Below are 10,846 nucleotides of genomic sequence, written 5' to 3' on the forward strand. Positions count from 1 at the left end.
CCTCAGTTTGTTTTTCAGAGTCCATCGTCTCTCATGGTTCGTCTACCCCTCCGATTTCCCCCGCTTCATTCTTCCCCTCCTGCTACCTTCTTCTTCTTCTTTTTTTTTTTCTTAACATATATTGCATTATTTGTTTCAGAGGTACAGATCTGAGATTCAACCGTCTTGCACAATTCACAGCGCTTACCAGAGCACATACCCTCCCCAGTGTCTATCACCCAGTCACCCCATCCCTCCCACCCCACCCCCCACTCCAGCAACCCTGTTTGTTTCCTGCAATTAAGAATTCCCCAAATGAGCCATAGGATTTTAACGTTAAAGCAGGGTTTGGGTGTTACCGGTGCAGTTAGTTTCTGACAGCAGTTGACTGATGTTCTGCATCTTCTCACTGGACACTTGCCATGGCATGTCACTGACTCCTTCACACTGACAGTCTCTTGAGTGCTCGGTAGCATGATGCACCTGCAGAACTGCTGATGGACGGTCATTTTCCATCATCTAAAAATACGATCAATCTATTTGCTAAAAGGAATTCTGGCTCCACAAATTTGATTTTTATTTTCTTATTTGTCTTCTTTCTCCTTCCAAACAAAAAACAAGCTAGACAACTGCTGAAAGTTTCTTAAATCATTCCTGCTTCATTGCCATCCCAAAGTATGTGTCAGAGAAGGGAAATGTAGAGGGACTGTTTTAATTCAGTGTGAGGACTAATTAGGAATCCCTCTGGAAAATTATAGAAGACAAATCAAGGCCTGCTCAAATGAAATAATCATGAGGTTGATTGTATATATAAAACATGTTGATTTCTATGAATAACTCAAAATGTCTCATCTGCTTACTTATTAGCCTCTTTGTAATTACATTGTAGGGAATATTTTTTCTTTTTCTCTTTACACCATTTACTTCCACTACTTTGAATTTGTCATTACAGCAGCTAAAGCATTTCCTTAAAGTAAAAAGAGTAGTATTTAAAGATCTGTTAAGGGGCGCCTGGGTGGCTCAGTCGTTAAGTGTCTGCCTTTGGCTCAGGTCATGATCCCAGAGTCCTGGGATCGAGTCCCACATCAGGCTCCCTGCTCAGCAGTGAGTCTGCTTCTCCCTCTACCCCTCCCCCCTGGTTGTGATCTCCCTCTCTCTCTCTCATGCTCTCTCTCTTTCTCTCAGATAAATAAATAAAACCTTAAAAAAAATAAAGATCTGTTAACCGTGGTGTGGAATTTAGAAATAGAACCATCCTAAAGTTTGTAGGGAAACATCAAAGACCCTTGAATAGCCAAAGCAATCTTGAGAAAGAACAAAGCTGGAGGCATCATGCTCCCTGATTTCAAACTATATTACAAAGCTATAGTAATTAAAACAGTGTGGTATGGGCATTAAAAACAGACACATAGATCAATGGAAGGGAATAGAGAGCCTAGAAATAAATCCACATATTTACAGTCAATTTTAATTTGCGACAAAGGAGTCAAGAACATACAGTGGGGGAAAGACAGTCTCTTCAATAAATGGTATTGTGAAAACTGGACAGCCATGTGCAAAAGAATGAAAATTGACCACCGTCTTATGCCATGTACAAAAATCAACTCAAAATGGATTAAGGACTTGAATGTAAGCTCTGAAACCATACACTATGGAAAGCAGTGTGGAGATTCCTCAAAAAATTAAAAATAGAACTACCATATGATCTAGCAATTTCACATCTGGGTATTTATCAGAAGAAAACAAAAATACTGATTTGAAAAGATATGTGGATCCCCGTGTTCATTTTGCAGCATTATTTACAAAAGCCAAGATATGGAAACAACCTAAATGTCCATCAATGGATGGATAAATGGATAAAGATATGGTATATATACACAATGGAATATTACCCAGCCATAATAAAGAGTAAGATCCTGCCATTTGTGACAACATGGATGAATCTTGAGGGTATTATGCTAAGTGAAACAAGGTAGACAGAGAAAGACAAATACTATATGATCTTTCTTATAGGTGGAATCTGGGGGAAAAAAAAATCCAAGTTCATAGATACAGAGAACAGATTGGTGGTTGCCCAAGGTGGGGGTGGGAGAGAGTCGGGAAGTGGGAGAAATCGGTGAATTGTTTTGTGGGTTTTTTTTTTTTTTAGCTTAAATAAATTGAATTTAAAAAATCTGCTAACAGTGGTGACACATTGAGAAGCTCCATGGCTTCTGGGTTCTGGTGGGAATGAGGAGGCTGGGACCACTGCGTGCCCACTGGGAGTGATGGTGCACTTGGTGTATTGTGTGAAATATGAGAGTGGATAACTACATGGGAATCTCCTACAAGAAAGAAATTGTGCAAACAAGCATGGCAAATCAGAATAAGCACCATTTTTTTTTTAATAGTATAAATATCCTCAGGCAAAGATTGGCGTTCAGATTTAAATTTCACATTTAGTTCTATGTCCTGTATAGTGAGCTCCATGTTAAAGGTCTGCAGATCTTTTCTAATAACAGAAGTAATAAGATATTCATTTAAATTAGAAATATGCACGTTTTCTGTGATTCCTTTCCTCTGCCACCTGGTGGATTTTATTTAAAACTGCAGTAGTAATGTCCTGCGTTGAACAGGTCCGCTGATGTTGATGCTTTATGATTGATCTCATTTGAGTTTTTCCAAACTATTGACAGGCACTGTTAATAAACATTTTAAAGGGCACCTGGGTGGCTCAGTCATTAAGCGTCTGCCTTCGGCTCAGGTCATGATCCCAGGGTCCTGGGATCGAGCCCCCCTTGCTCAGTGGGAAGCCTGCTTCTCCCTCTCCCACTCCCTCTGCCTGTGTTCCCTCTCTCGCTGTCTCTCTCTGTCAGATAAATAAATAAAATCTTTAAAAAAAATAAAAATAAACATTTTAAAAACACATCACAGGTTAATAATAGAAATTTCAGGGATATCTAGGTCTCTTTTAGGACACTTTAAAAATGTTTATTGTTAAACTATTTTTTCCTTAGGTCCATTTCTCTGCAGAAATGGAATGGTCATAACTTTAGGCCAGGGTCTTGGTTAAGGTCTCCAATTTCTTTTGGAGTTTTTAAAATACAAAAGCTTTCAAGCATACAGGAAAGTTGAAAGAATTTTACAGTATATAACTGTATATCTCCACAGAGATTCTACCATTAAAATTTTTACTTGCTTTGTGTTGTATCATGCATATACCTATCCCTCCATACATACTTATTTTCAATGAATTTTAAATTAAGATGTGGACATCAGTTCACCTCCCTTGAAATGCACTCATTACTAAGAGTTCAATATTTGTTTATAGTTAGTTTTCTTAAAGCACTATTTTTGCATGAAATTGGAAATGTTTGGAACAGAGGTGGAACACAAGAACAGGTTAAATACCATTGTTTTACAATTAGGGTAATTAGAGTTGTTAGTCATTTAATAATACCAGCATTAGTCACAATAGCCAAACGGTGGAAACAACCCAAGTGTCCGTCAACAGATGACTGGATAAACAAACTGTGGTATACACATGTGACAGAATATAGTTAGCAATAACCAAGGAATGAAATTCTGATACGTGGATGAGCCTTAAAAACATTAATGCTAAGTGAAATAAGCCAGACACAAAAAGACAAACACGGTCTGATTCTGCTTATACGAGGTATCAAGAATAGACCAATTCATAGAGACAGAAAGTAAAATAGAAGTTGCCAGGGCTGGGAGAGAGGGGAATGCAAAGTTGTTGCTTAATGGTTATAGAGTTTCTGTTTGGGATGATGCAAGAGTTTAGAAAATAGATGGTGGTGATGGTTATGTAACATTATGAATGTACTCACATGCTGCTGAATCGTACATTTAAAAATGGTTAAAATGGTAAAGTCATGTCATGTGCTACCATAATGAAAAAAAATATTTTTTCATTTCATTCTTTTATGATTAGGATAATTAGGATCACTAGTCTTTTAATGGGTTGTTAGTCATTGTCATGCAATTTTTCCACAAGGCATGCTAGAACCCCTGCCACATAGTTGATCATCATAAAGAAGATCATGTTTTATTAAAGAAACAAAGTTATAATCGAGAGTTACCTTTGAGAGTACACAACTAAGGAAGCAGCAATACGTACATTGTAGAGATGACCACCAATGTGCCATAAGAGCCAAGACACTGTAACAGTTGTCACGGCTAGGGACTACTGCGTGTGTTTACACACAGGAGAGAGGGCAGTAGGGGAAGGCGGCACCTAACTAGGGCAGGGGTGACCCTGTGCAAGGGGTCTGGCAATGTCTAATATGGTTCAGAGAAATGGCCTGTCCCAGAAGACGGAGCAGTGGGGCAGAGAATCCAGAAAGGGGGCCATGACAGAGAGCCAGGTAGACCCGTATACCTATGATAAACCGTGGACAGCTGGGAGGCCTGTATGTGAGGGCCAAGCTCCCACCCACTGGCAGGGTCATAGGGCAGGACTCTAGACCCAGGGTGGAGTTAAGGATCCAATCAGCATTGGTTAACACCAGACAGAGCCCTTGTTTATCGGTTGCTCAAACTCTAACGCAGACCACCAGTAAGTACACCATGTGTGATTGTAGATAGTGATTGATGCTATTTAAGACTGGATGGAGTGGCTGCTTCAGGTAGAGTGTTCTGGAAAGGCCTTCCTCTGAGAGACAGACCTATGACCAGCTTTACATGCCAACCAGTGGAAGTGTCCTGCACTTGACACTTCTCTTGAAGAGACATCATGTCATCTCATGCAATTTATACTTATCTGCTCTGTGTTCAAGTATGGCAGGATGCAGGTGGTGTATTATTGAGAAGAAACTTTCACTAAATGTCATTCTTGACTCACTCTGTAATCTATTGAAAAGTCAGAAAAAATATTACCAGGTCATTAATCCAGACTTTACAAAATGAGCGTCAAAGTTTTTCTGTCCAGAAAATTTCTAGGACACTAGTCTAAGTGGATTCTACCTCCAAGCCGCTAGCCCAGAGTACAAATGCCTGACTGTGGTGCCCAGCCTCAGGCAGTGCCAAGATAGCTCTCCTCATCCTCACCCATCCCCCACCAGACCCTGCAGTGAGGCCAACTTTGTGCCAGCTATTCTGGGAGAGCCTACAGACTTCATCTTACCCATTCATTCTGTGGGTTTTTACTGAGCATCTAGTGTATGCGAGGCTCTGGGGATAAAATAGGGAGACAACCAAGAAACATGCCCTGTGCCCACAGAACTTGTTGCCTAGTAGAAAAGGCAGACAATTAAGCAAGCAATTACAACAAACTGTAAATTGTAATAATGTTATGATAAGCTGCTTTGGGGATCCCGAGCATAGAGCACATGGAGAGCCGGGAGAAAAAGGAAGCCAAAGTACTTGCCAGTTCTCTTTACCCATTATGTTTTTAACAGAAAATTTTCAAACCTACACCAAGGTAGAGAGAATAACGTAATAAAGCCCCATATCCATCACCCAGCTTCAATAAGTATCAATTCATGGTCAGTTGCGTCCTCTCTATACCTTTTCCCCCCCAGATTCCTTGGATTATTTTGAAGCAAATCGCAGATATGGTTTCATTTGTCAATATTTTTGTGTTTATTTTGTATTTATTTTATTTTCAACTCCTGGTACAGTATCTGTTCATGGTAGGTGCTCAATAACTAAATTGATTTGTTTGCTAAACTGATAAACATGTGAGTGTTTGGGAGAAAGGCACGTGACAAAGGGCACTGTCCGCCATATTGGAATTTGGACTCAGTCCTGTGGGCACTGGGAAGGCAGTGCAGGGTCTTGAATCAGAGAGTGACATAAAGCGGTTACTCTGTCTAAAGTGGAAAAAGAATCAGAGGTGGAGGCTTTGTCCACAGAGGGATTTTTAGGAGGCTGTTGTACAAATCCAGGCAACCAGACTACAGTTATGTGTAGGAAAGGCTAAGAAATTGGAAGAAGTGAAGGGGAGGGGAGGCAGAAAAAAAGCCCGAAGTAACACCCAGAGATAGAAAGAGGAAGACGAAGGGAAATAGCCAGTAAGGCAGAACAAAGAAAAGAGGTGAGCCAGAGAAAGTAGAGGGGAAAAGTAAAAATGAGAGGATGCCAAGAAGTACAGAGGGAGAGGGGCACCTAGCACCAGGGGCCTGGCAGGTCCTTAATTGATCTCATTGAGCCATACTGGGCAAATGCCCACTGAGAGAGGGTTGCCCATTTCCTGCCAGTTCTCTTTGCCTCTATGGGTTGAGTGCCAGCAACACTTAAGCTACTATTTGATCCAAGGAGGAGGGAGGAGGGGAGGGAGGGAACAAGGGAAGGGCAGCGACAATAGTTCTCAGGGTCTTGTGGGTATCCTAGAAGCATCCAGGCAATGTGTGGGGAGGTGAAATCTAGGCAGGAAAAGAGCTGGCAGGAACCAGACTGAGGGGGAAGAGCCTCCAGCCAACTGGGAGAGGTTCAAGGCCAGATCTTCTCTCAGAGGAAGCTGGAAGGAGAAGAGAGCATAGGGGCTCTGGGCAGATCACCACTGTCCCTGGAACATCTGAGAGGTGTTTAATAGAATGTGGGCGGCTCAAGGCTCCCAGAAACACTGGCAGCAGGGGAGGGGCCAGCCACCCTGTCCTCAAGCACACACTGAGCCCAGGTGTGGGAGCCACCTGTTGTCCCTGGCCACCACCCCGCCTGCTAGACTTTCAGGTTCAAGGCCTTAGCAAAGCAGATCTTAGAAGTGAACACCCTTTAGAACCCAAAGCTTGGCAGGCAGGGGACCAATATTCGAGATATTCCTATTTTCTAAACTGGTAGGTTTAATAAGGTTTCCTAGCCACCATGAACATTCATTTGTTTTAGGGTTGCTGTGAAGGATTTCCCTCCATACAGCCAGCCTCTTACCACACTGCTTCCTCTGTGGTCTCAGGTGGGCAAGGTCTTGGGTGGTGGCTGACAGTCATGGGTCCAGTTTGTTGATTGGGCAGAGTGAATCCCCACAGCTCCTCAGTAAGGATGAGTAGCATTTCTCCTTCTTCTTCTCTCTCTCTTTTTTTAAGATTTTACTTAAATTCAAATTAGTCAACATATATGTGTATTATTAGTTTCGGAGGTAGAATTTAGAAATTCATCGGTTGCATATAACACCCAGTGCTCATTACATCAAGTGCTCTCCTTAATGCCCATCACTCACTTACCTCATCCCCCCACACCCCTTCCCTCCAGCAACCCTCAGTTTGTTCCCTAGAGTTAAGAGTCTCTTATGGTTTGCCTCCCTCTCTGTATTTCTCTTATTTTATTTTTCCTTCCCTTCTCCTGTGGTCATCAGTTGTGTTTCTTAAATTCCACATATAAATGAAACCATATGGTATCTGTCTTTCTCTGACTGACTTATTTCACTTAGCATAATACACGCTGGTTCCATCCATGTCATTGCAAATGGCAAGATGTCATTCTTCTTGATGGCTGAGTAATATTCCACTGGAAGCATTCGTTCTTGTCCTACATTTTCCTTCCGGGCCAGCCAGAGGCTGCCACCTGCACGTGTGTTTGCTTTGCAGATTCCACCTTCTTCTGGGTGGAGACTGACCTTGGACTGGGTTTAGCCGACCCGTTTGGGCAATGACCCTGAGCTATGCTCCCTAACCTAGCTTTCATTGGCAGCAAAGGTGGAGCTTTGTTAGCTCTCTGATGCCTCTTCTGTCCAGAACTTGGTGACTTGCTCTTCTTGGGCCCCTGGAGGACCTGGAGAATGCTGTGGGCAGCCAGGCTTCTGCAGGCAAGGCCTGGCCTCCAGCAGAGGAAGAAGATGTCCTGACCTGGTTTGTCACTTCCCCAGGGCTCCTGGTGAGATCCCTGACTGTCTTTTTGGCTTCTTTGTGATATACATGGACAAGTTTTTCCCAAGCTTGTCATGGAGATATTTGAACCAAAAGAGAAACTAACAGGAACAGTAAACCAAAGGGACCCTAAGCAAGGGATTAGTGGATGTTATTCCAATTCCCTGGATCTAAAACCACACATGTTTTACAGAAAAGGGAACAGTCACCCATAGTTTCTCTAGCTCAGGAACGTTGGTTGCAATCTAGTTCACTTTGTTCCTGGAAGAAGGACAGCCTGTGACACTGCAGGTTCTGAACTGGGAAGTTCAGACCCCATTTGATGGTTTTCCTACTTCTCTCCCTGTCCTTCTAGATGCTGCAGGATCAGATCAAACATGAACCTCTGCCCTCAAGTCTGAACATCTGAACGTGTGGACTTAAAGCTGGTGCTCCTCAGGGTACAATACAGTCATAGCTCATTATGCACTGGCAGAGAATAGTTCTGGATAATGACATTTTCCCTGAAATATGACCACCAAATTCCTGAAATTCATAGTTTGTAGCTATTTTAAAAAGAAAGCTTTCAATTAATATGTACTCATGACCCTGCCTTAGTTAACAGAGTGGGCTAGAGCAGAACTTAAATTTGTGTTAATTGAGAATCGCCATTGGACACTCCTGATATCATATTCTGTCCATGGGAGAAATATAGCCTGCCATTTCCCTGAATTCCATCAAATTACCTCCTAGCCAGCCATCTGTGTCCCTGCTCCTATTTTAATAGTCCAAGTTTAATAGTCAATCAATAGACTATTGATTAAATAGTCAATACTTGACTATTTAAGTTTATAGTTAATAGTTTAACTTTTGTACCACTCCCCTTGGGTAGGCTCTCTAAAACCACAGATATTCATAGAATGAGAATTTTTAGAGCTAGAAGGAAATTGGAGCTTCCAATTTGTCACTGAGGGCAGGATGGCAGGTTGCTAAGGAAACCTGAGAATCCAGTGTTTGTACCACTAAGTCAAGATCTTTCTCTCTTTGTGTCTGAAGGAATCAATGATCAAGACTTTGTCTTGCCATCCATTGCCATCATTGAGGTGAGAGTCTTTTAAACTAATTTACAGCTTAATTTCATGGTCACAGTTAATCTGGAACCAGGTCCAAGGAAGAGAACACTACTGCACCCAGATTCAATCCCACCCACAGCAAGTGTCATAGGGTTTGGAACTCCCTAAGTCCCCACCTACAGTTCATGTGCCTTGCGAGTCAGTGTGGGATGTAGCCATGGGTAACCCTGGGTAGTTAGGAGGTACATGAAACAGTCCAAGCCAAAGGTCAGGGAATGGTGCTGAGAACAGAGAAGCGTCCAGATTCACTCCCTGTTCCAAAGTGAGAACTGGCGGGTTTGGTGGTGACTGGTTTCTGGATAAAGTAGGGGGGCATTCTCAGATAAGCCAGCTCTCTAACTTGGATGTGACACAAACCAAGATTGAGAGCACAAAGATGGGAGCTATTTTCAAAGTATAGCTAGCAGGTTTCTGTTTGTACATATATTTGAGGGGACATGGAGGGGGAATACAGTTGTCCCTGGCGTAACAAACACTCAGGTTACAACTATTCTGAAAGATGCTTATGGAATTGCTCTGACTAGGAAGATCCTGTGGTAGAAAGAGGCAGGACATGTTGGTTCTCTTGGACCAGGTTCTTTCACTAGCCAGCTATGTTCCCCTAAGCACATCATAACTTTCCTGAAATTTCTGAAACATTTTTTAAAGTCTCTAAAATGAGAATATTTTCAAGGTCTGTTTTCACTGTGACATCCAATGCCAGGTGTATTCTGAGTGGCTCTCTTTTTCCAGGGTAGTATACTTGCTTGTTTTTCTTTCTTTCTTTCTTTTTTTTTTAAGATTTTATTCATTTATTTGAGAGAGAGAGAGAAAAAACGAGCAGTGGGAAGGGTGGAGGGAAAGAGAGAGAAGCAGACTCCCTGCTGAGAAGGAAGCCCACTGTGAGGCTGGATCCCAGGACGGGGAGATCATGACCTGAGCCCAAAGCAGACGCTTAACCGACTGAGCCACCCAGGTGCCCCTACTTGCTTGTTTTTCTTTTTTTTTTTTTTAAAGATTTTATTTATTTATTTGCGAGAGAGAGAATGAGAGACAGAGAGCATGAGAGGGAGGAGGGTCAGAGGGAGAAGCAGACTCCCCGCCGAGCAGGGAGCCCGATGCGGGACTCGATGCGGGACTCGATCCCGGGACTCCGGGATCATGACCTGAGCCGAAGGCAGTCGCTCAACCGACTGAGCCACCCAGGCGCCCTACTTGCTTGTTTTTCAATCAGTGCACTTGTGTATTGCCACTGAGTACAGCTGCATCCGCCTTACAGCCTTATCAGCTGTGTCTAGTAGAAGCTTTGTCTCTCTGTCGGGTACTGCCTGCCTCATACCGTTTGAAGCTGGTGGATTAAGTGATGGTTACCCTCTGCAATAGTTGCAGGACTTAGACTTCCAGCACTGTGCTAATTCACTTGCCGTACCCTCTCTGGGACTTAATTGCTATCACGCAACCTTAGGAAGGTTTTGTTTTTGTTTTTGCTTTCTTTAAGTTGTGGTAAAAAATCACATCACATAAATTCGCCATTGTAACCATTTTTTAAAAAGTGTACAATTTAGTAGCTTTTAGTCCATTCATAGTGTGGTACAACTATCACCATGATAAAGTTCCAGAATATTTTCATGATCCCACAAGGAAATCCTGTACTCATTAAGTAGTCACTTTCCATTTCCCCTTCCCCAACCCCTGGCAACCACTAATCTGCTTTCTGGCTCTTTGGATTTGCTTATTCTGAATTTTCATGTAAATGGAGTCATAAGATATGTGTCCTTTTGTGTTTGGCTTTTTTCACTTAGCATAATGTTTTCAGGATTTGTCTATGTCATGGCATGTGTCAGCGTTTCCTTCCTTTGTATGGCTGAATAATATTCCCCCGTATGTTTATACCACATTTTGTTTATCCATGCATCTACTGATGGACATTTGAGCTGTTTCCAACTTTTGGCTATTGTGAATAGTGCTGTTACG

General features: G+C 42.4%; 1 long non-coding RNA gene across 3 annotated transcripts in view; it reads left to right on the forward strand.

Annotated features, from left to right (window-relative positions):
* The window catches only part of LOC145720950 (uncharacterized), a 23,731-nt gene extending 15,389 nt beyond the window's left edge, over positions 1–8,342 (forward strand). For all 3 annotated transcript variants that reach the window (XR_014144316.1, XR_014144317.1, XR_014144318.1), the window contains one exon: positions 8,137–8,342. This is a non-coding gene — a long non-coding RNA (uncharacterized LOC145720950). The remainder of the gene's footprint in view (positions 1–8,136) is intronic.
* The last annotated feature ends 2,504 nt before the right edge of the window (positions 8,343–10,846 follow it).

The sequence above is a fragment of the Leptonychotes weddellii genome, chromosome 4, assembly GCF_054177405.1.
Source record: "Leptonychotes weddellii isolate Sample4059 chromosome 4, ASM5417740v2, whole genome shotgun sequence".
Lineage (NCBI taxonomy): Eukaryota > Metazoa > Chordata > Mammalia > Carnivora > Phocidae > Leptonychotes > Leptonychotes weddellii.